Source organism: Etheostoma spectabile, chromosome 15 (assembly GCF_008692095.1).
Source record: "Etheostoma spectabile isolate EspeVRDwgs_2016 chromosome 15, UIUC_Espe_1.0, whole genome shotgun sequence".
Classification (NCBI taxonomy): Eukaryota; Metazoa; Chordata; class Actinopteri; order Perciformes; family Percidae; genus Etheostoma; species Etheostoma spectabile.
Window position 1 is genome coordinate 22,370,479 of NC_045747.1, and position 8,197 is coordinate 22,378,675.

The following is an 8,197-nucleotide window of genomic DNA, read 5'->3' on the forward strand; positions in this document are numbered from 1 at the left end:
TGTGTGTGTGTGTGTGTGTGTGTGTGTGTGTTCTTCAGTGTGATAACAATGAAAGCTCTGTGGAGGGCCGCTCCACTACAACCCTTGATAGAGAGATACAGAGAAAGAGGAACCAGGAGAGAGGGAGCATGGTAAAAAAAGAGGTCTGATTTGTGGAGTGTGCCTCACACCCTCCTATGGGTGCCCCCCTTTCCTCCCTCTCACTCTCTTCTCTCATTCCTTTCTTCTCAGCCACTCTGATGTAATCCAAAGGCCTACGCAGGAGCAGCTGCACAGCGAACCATCCTTCCCTCCTTCCCTCTCCCTTTCTCTAAATCTCTTTCTCTCTTTTCTTTGCACTTCCAGAGGCATGCAAGGCGAGGCGAGGCGAGGGAGAGGAGGGCGCACAGACACAATCGGGGTCTTTTTCTGCCCAGAAAAAAAGGGGGCTATCGCCTCACATCTCCTTCTGTCGCCCCTCTACTGTACTATACTAAAGGTGGGCGGGTGGTGCAGTGGCACAGTGTCTTGGTGTGCTCAAAGGGCAGCATAAAGAGACAACCACACATAAATACCACAGCCAGACAGCAAATTTAGCTGCAGACAATAATGTAAGTACGGATGCACTAAAAGGGAGTTTATTCACATTATCATTTGTTTCCATACAAACATCTTGGGCCTAAGGGACACCAGTCAAACCCCAAGCTAAAGGCAGGCCACCAAGATGTCCATACAAACTATGCACTGTACACTGATGCTATGTAAAGAATTAGTGGAATCCATTCATTTCCTGAAATGTCTTTAAGAACATTCCAATGTTTTGGTTTCTCCCTGTTCTCTGTTATGTTGAAACAGTCTAAAGCTGTGCTAGCAGCCCCTACAGGATGCAGTCTTAATTACTCCTCCAGACAGTATCCATAGTATATGGTGTTAGGGTTAGGGTTCAACTCTCTCTCTCTCTCTTTCTCTCTCTCTCAACCTGACTGCAATTCGTCGTCGTAACCATCTTAAGTGGCCAAATTTGATGGCATCTGGCACTTTATAACCTTTGGGACTGAGAAGTGTTCTCTTCACGGATGAACCCTAACACCAGATACTGACTGGTGCAAAGGAATCTGCTTATTGGAGAGAGAAAGTGAGTTGGTAGTGAGGGGTTCTGGGTCCGAAGCAGGTTGGGGCTGGTAGTAGTGGTGGTGGTGGGTCGGGTGATGGCAGAGCAGACTGTGGAGGGACTGGTTCTGGAGAAAGCTGGGTTGGCAGAGGAGGTGCTGGGTCCGAGGGAAGGCTGAACTGGCAGAAAATTCTGAAGGTGAGTATCTCTAGGAACACGGAACAAACAGATTAGGTACTCAACAAAAACAAGACTGGAAATACTTAATGTATGCTAGCGGAAACGTATACTGGTGGTAAGCTAACAATCCGGGAGGGAGAGGAAAGTTAGGCTGGTCTTTATAGGTGAGCAGATGAGTTGCAGGTCCGCTGATGAGGAACTGGTGTCAGGTGATGAGAGAGAGAAACAGCAGGAGGATGTGTGTCCACACATTGTGGAAAATGAAAGTGACAAACATTAAACAAAAACACCCTAACCCCACTGTAGGCGTAACAAACTGAAGAAATAAAACAAAACCCGTGACAGTCTGGTGTGTGTATGTGAATGGGTTCCGAGGATCATCTGAGGGCGAGGGGTTGCTGGAGTAGCAGGCTGATCTTGACCGGTTTGATCCCAAAATATTAAACGATCGGTTCACCATCGTTTCACCATCGAGAGTGTGAGGCAACTTGAAGCAAACAACAACATGGTTAGCAGTTAAGGTTTAAGCTTAAAGACAACTTCCAGGAGTTAGTCTTCGTGGAAGATCCTTTGACAAGAGCCAAACCTTATCCTTAACAGTGTAGGACGGAGCAGGGACGTGTCGATAATTAGTGTGCCGCTGGTAGTGGTTAGAATTCTTTAACAGGGTTTCCCGTGCCCGATTCCAGGTCCGATGACACCTTCGGATGTAGACAGAAGGAACAGTGATCTCCATCTCCTTGTACGTTTCCGTACCGTAGACACATTGAAACGCAGACAGACCTGTATCTGATGTGGTTAGAGTACTTCCAGCTTCTGGTTAACTTGGTCAACTTGAATGTTGAACTGGGGGTGAAAACCAGAGGTCAGGCTCACAGTGGCACCAATGGTTTGGCAGAAGGAAGGCCAAATAGCAGAGATGAACTGGGGTCCTCTGTCCAAAACAATGTCCATTGGGAGTCTATATTTCAGGTAAATCTCCTGAAACAGTTTAACCATCTCCTTGGCCGAGGGTAGTTCAGACAGAGGCAGTAAACAAGCAAATTTACTAAAATGATCCACAACAGTCAGAATAGTAGTCATTTGTCATTCGATAATGGCAGCCCAGTTACTAAAAGGTGGGACCAAGGGTGATGAGGAATTGGAAGCAGTCGCAGGAGACCAGAGCTGGGCTAGTTAGACGTCTTATACTGAGCACAGACAGGACAGGCAGAGACAAAAGATTTAACATCTGTTTCCATCGCCGGCCAACAGAACCATCTCTGGAGGAATGCGAGAGAGCAAGCCACTCTTGGATGACCGGTACGTTTAGAAGAATGCCCCCACATTAAGACAGATGTTCTGACAGAAAGAGAAGCAAACATCCTGGTGGACCGTTACCTGGACCTGGTTGCACTCAGAGTGCCTCCTTAACCTCTGTCTCGATTCCCCAAGAAACTGCTTCAATAACACAGGAGTCAGGTACAATGTTGCCTGAAGCTGATGAACCACTCGCCTCTTTAACAAACAGGCAGGAAAAGCGGATGGTTCTGGTGGTAAAAACTTGCCCCTCAGTCAATGGCTCCTACAGATGTTCAATGAGCAGCCCAAGTTGATTCACTAGCCTAGTTTCCAATAAACTTTCGTCAGCCCCAGAGTCAACTAATGCAAGTACTTCCAAAGACTGACCTTTTCAGCAGATGGTGGCATGGAGTTGGGTTCTAGTATGGGAAGACAAAGGTAGAGTTGTCTGGATAGAATCCATCCCTGAGCTAGTGAGCCCTCCGGTTTAATGGACGGTTAGGTCAGGTGGCAATTAAACGCCCAGTTGACCACAGTAGATGCAGCTGCAACCGCAGCCACTCTGGACAATGCTTATTATTCCAATAGCTGCAATGCAGCGTGTCCCAAAAGCGGCGCTCTGCAAAAAATAACAGCCAGGTATATTTTTGACAAAGCCACAGGGTATTCAACTGGGAGTCAGGCGAAACGCTCCGCTTCTGGCGCTTCCGGTGTGGTATGACGCATGGTGGACTACAGAACAAAACCAGAATACGGGGCATCCATGCCTGGTGGAATTTTGGGGTTAGGAAGATCATTCTTGACCCTGGGATTAATAATAATTTAATAATAATTTATTTTCAGTGGCAAAATTACAATTTGCACTCTGTTTGTTAGTTTGTTAAGGTAGCAGTAGCTCAGTCCAAAGGGAGTTGGGTTGGGAACCAAAGGATCGTCGATTCAAGTCCCTGTACGGACCAAAGTACGGATTGTGGATTACAGCTGGAGAGATGCCACTTCACCTCCTGGGTACTGCCGGGTGCCCTTGAGCAAGGCACCATACCCCACCAACCGCCCAGGGCACTGGTCCAGCTGGCAGCCCACTCAATCTCTCCATTTGTGCATTAATAGGTCCTGAGCATGTGTGTGTATTTCCGGCCTGTGTGTAGTGATTGCTAACATACAGAGTGTAAATTGTAATTTCCCCACTGGGGATCAATAAACAGTATAAATATTTATTATTATAAAATCACTACACACTGGTCTGAAATACACACACAGGCTCACGACTTTATGCATGCACAAATTGAGAGATGTCAGAGTGAGTGGGCTTTCAGCTGTACCAGCGCCCTGAGCGGTTGGGGGGGGCTGTGCCTTGCTCAAGGGCACCTGACAGTGCCCAGTAGGTGAAGTGGCATCTCTCCGTCTACCAATCCCCAATCCATACTTTTGGTACCCTCCGGTTCCCAACCCAACTCCCTACGGACTGAGCTACTGCCACACCGATTACCATGTGTGACAAAATAATCTCAACTCAAGGTCTAATTAATAGCTTTCAACTGCATATCATAGACACCTGAGAAACCTGCAATAGCTCCACTTGGCCATACCATGGGATTGAAAGCTTACAAAAAGCAAGCAACTGATCTTGAGTTCACAGTATAGGCAAATAAACATAATGTTGAAATATATCAGCATGTCAGTTATTCTCCTGTCAAGGATGTCAGGTAATACTACTCTTTGGAAGGAGCCAGTAGGGTGTTTAGAGATTCCTTATAGAAATGAGATCCTCATGGATGTTTTTGAAATCAAGTATTTCTTTCCATCTTGAAAATGTTTAACATGAAAGTTTATAACTATGGTATTATTATGATCTTAATTATTATTCAAAAATATGTAGATTATAACAAGAAAAAAATTATATATTAATAAATAAATTATAGATGTAGCTCACCTTGTAAAACCCGGTTCAATAGTTGCCCAGTAATCCTGGCAGTGGATTTTGTGTTATATGTATTACACAGCACAGACTAGCTGAGAATAAAAGTTGTTCTAACATCAAGCTGCTGTTTTACACACTGCTAGGGTGGGGGGAGGCATGCCCTTGGTGTGACTTCACTGATACAGTGTAAGTCAACAGTCTGCTGATACACAGAAAAAAGTGAAGTGCACTTAATCATACAACAACGTTAACAGTTTCACTTCAATGAATGTCAACTTGGCTGTCATTTATGACACAACAGAAATCTAAACAATAAGTCAGGATTTCAAAGCACTTACGTATATTCACCAACATTATTATGAATTTGGTTTGCTTGGACTAAGTAAAAGAAAAAACTGATTTCAGGAGCACCATGGGGGAGTTCATCTGCACATTGGAGTCGGTTCTCAGTGACATCCAAGGATGAACTTGTGATAGCAGTCTAATAGGAATCCCACAAGGGATATATGTGTGTACTAAAGTCCTCATTCTCTCGGATCTTTAAATTGACTCAGGAATCTTGAGTCTCTAGTATCCTTAACCTGGATCAAAACCTGGATCTAAAACGATAACAGCGCCACACACAAGCCTCTTGCAGCATTAGCTACTATTATTCTTAGCCATCTCAGCTCCAAAAACCTTTATAACTTATAATTTCGGAGGCAACAAAAACTCCACAAGACTCAGAGTCGGAAGCTTGCAGATCATGGGATTCACTCGAGAACTCACAAGCCCTCGATAACTTGTGAATCCTCGATGACTCGTGAGTCCTCTATGACTTGTAAGTTGTCACATAAGTAATGACAACCAAGCTGTCACTCACGAGTCCTCAATGACCCATGAGGAATTGCGTAAGTCAATTAATCACGCAAATCAGCCAGCTTTGAGTGAATCAGTAGCAGACAGGCGAGTGAGCGAGCAGATCCACAACAAAAGCCATTCTTCCACTTCTGAAATAACACACATTTTTCTGCCTATAGTCCAGCTAAGCAAACTAGGTTTGGTGTACACATGTAATGTAAGTCTGAAACATGCAAGCTCGCTTTGGCTCGCATATAGCTCAATACTGATTCAAGTGACTCGCAAAAACCGGAACAGTTTAGTGAGTGACTCAGAATAACCCGAATCCTTAAAAGGAATCAAGTTTGCCAGGCCTAGTGTATAACTAGGTACAGCTAGTTATAATTGGTGTATAACAAATAACTCGTTTCTATCCTAACAGGTTTAAATGATGTGTTAACCCACCTTCAACATCAAAAGAGAGCAATCATAAAACCTCTTAAAAGACACTTGAAAATACATGCTTTTCTCAACTATAGTTTTACCAAAAAAACGTGATACAGCTCCCATATACTTTGGCCCTCTGGGATATGCCTGAGGTCATTGGGAGGTTAACACTCTAAATTTTTTGTTCCGAGTGTCAGTGTGATTCTAGGCCTCTGTATTTCAGAGCTACAGAGGTTAGAATGGAGAATTTGAATTTCTGTCCAAGTGAAGCATCTGTAAAATTATTTGAAAACACTACTGTAAGCATATTAGATGGGCTACATACAAAACTAGTACCCTAGCCACGTGTCTCAACTTAATACAGAAAAAATCCAGAAGAAAAACACTCAAAAAAACTGATATTTTATGAAGTTATTTCTACAGATGTTTTTCTTATTTCCTTTTGAAAAGTGCAAAGAAAAAAGCCAAAGAAATGCAAAATACAAAACTTCTCAAATAAAAAAACACATCCACATCAATTACACACATACTTGAAATAACTATATATATAAATGTATAGAAATAAATCATTATAAATTGATGAAATGGTAAGGCCCTATTTTTGCTTTGACACAGCTGCAGCCAACACAGGGTTAAACTTTTCTGGTCAAGTTTGGTATCAATCAATTCGACTTCTTATTGGCTAAACAGGTTGGCCAGTTTTGTAACATCTAGGCTGTGTCTCAAATCGCGCACTTCCCTTAGTGCACTTACAGAAGTACACTTCGTGCACTACGTACTATCTTGCATAGTGCGTAAATTTTGACAGAGGAGTGTTGTCTCAAATCGCGCACTTCCATGTGCACTTACCGGAAATGACGATCACATTTCATCCCTTCTTCTTCTGTACAATTGGGAATTTCACCAGGGAGAGCATTCCAGTCTGCTGCTGTGTTTCGCGAAAAATAATTCCTGCTTTGTTTTTGATATTTTAACAAAAATAAATGTGATATATTTATTTGCTCCGTGTCACGCCAGGATGACGATTGCGACCCGGCCGTCATGTCACCCCCCCCATTAGCTTCAAACAGTACACACAACTGTATCGTAATATTCGTTCTTGTTACTGCACTCTTAATTCATTAATTATACCCATTCTTTGCAGTCCACTCTTTTAAGTATATACTTATGTTTCTGCTCTAAAAATAAGTAAAGTAAATATTCATTCATTACGTTACTGTTCATTTTAATGCTCAACGGTTTCATGAGGACATTGTTGCCCATAGATAAGACTGTTGTTATGAAGCATTACCCCTTACAACTTACCTAATAGACAAACCATCATTACATCTTTTATATAAGTTGTATTTTTGTTCTAAATGGTCTTCATACAGTGACAATACAATAGTGAAAGCAGAGGTAACAGAACTGACATTTAAATAGACCCATTCCTTTATATTCATTATATGTTTGCTACAGTCATGCAACGTGTAATACAAAAGATAACAAAGTTAAATACTTTTAATATAATTTTATTTAAAAATGTGCTTGTAGTTCTGCAGGCTCCCCCCAGGCCGTAGCTAGTCTGATGGGGATAGGGACATGAGGGGGGAGCATATTCTCCAGGGGATCCTTCTACGGTCTGATGGCCATCGTCACCCCTAAATGACGGACCTCTATTCCTCGTTTGTCCCTGAAGAGACGGGTTATACAGGATAATCATCAGGGGGAGGCAGTATATACAGGATATACATCAGGTGGAGGCAGAAACAGTGGATACGTTTTAACATTACGCTACTGTTAACGTTACTGGCAATCAGCTGATCGCTATTTCGCTGAGCTAACGCTCACGTCGGATTATGTACAACTTGTTAAGATCATACATCTAACACTAAAATCGTCTACAATGGGACAAAAGTTTAACACAAACAACAGTATACTACAACACATGTAACGTTAGCTTATAACTTATTTGCCAATATGGTTAAACTGCCGCTGTTAGCTAACTAAGGTTGGCTTGCTAGCACGTCAAATTACGGTACTAATAAACGTTATAATTCGTGGTACAAAAATGATTATCGACTGTAAAATTAACCAAATATATATTTACAAGTGGCTTATATGTATAGCAAAAAGACTCACGTTCAACTTTGTATTGCTCCGTCGGTCTCGCTATCGCGTCTTTGGCCGCCGCTGTCAAAAGTTTTTCAACGGTTGTTAGCTCCGCCCCTTCCGCTACGTAGCCAAGATGGCGACCGTTGAGTGTGGAAAGTGTCCATCCATCTACACTTAACTTTGTGACCGGTTTGAGTGCACCATCCGGGTATTTTAAGTACACTTCATTTGACCGCACTTCGACAATGTGAACGCACTATGTACTCAAATAGTTAGTATTTAGTACAGAAGTGCGCGATTTGAGACACAGCCCTAGTTTTGTCTGGAAGGAATGGATGTCAATCTTTCCCACGTTGGTCCTCCCT

At 42.8% G+C, this 8,197-nt stretch overlaps 1 long non-coding RNA gene across 1 annotated transcript in view; it reads left to right on the plus strand.

Annotated features, from left to right (window-relative positions):
- Positions 1-8,197, plus strand: part of LOC116703436 (uncharacterized) — a 36,191-nt gene that overhangs the window by 8,802 nt on the left and 19,192 nt on the right. Inside the window, exon 2 of the long non-coding RNA XR_004335432.1 lies at positions 4,658-4,669. This is a non-coding gene — a long non-coding RNA (uncharacterized LOC116703436). The remainder of the gene's footprint in view (positions 1-4,657; positions 4,670-8,197) is intronic.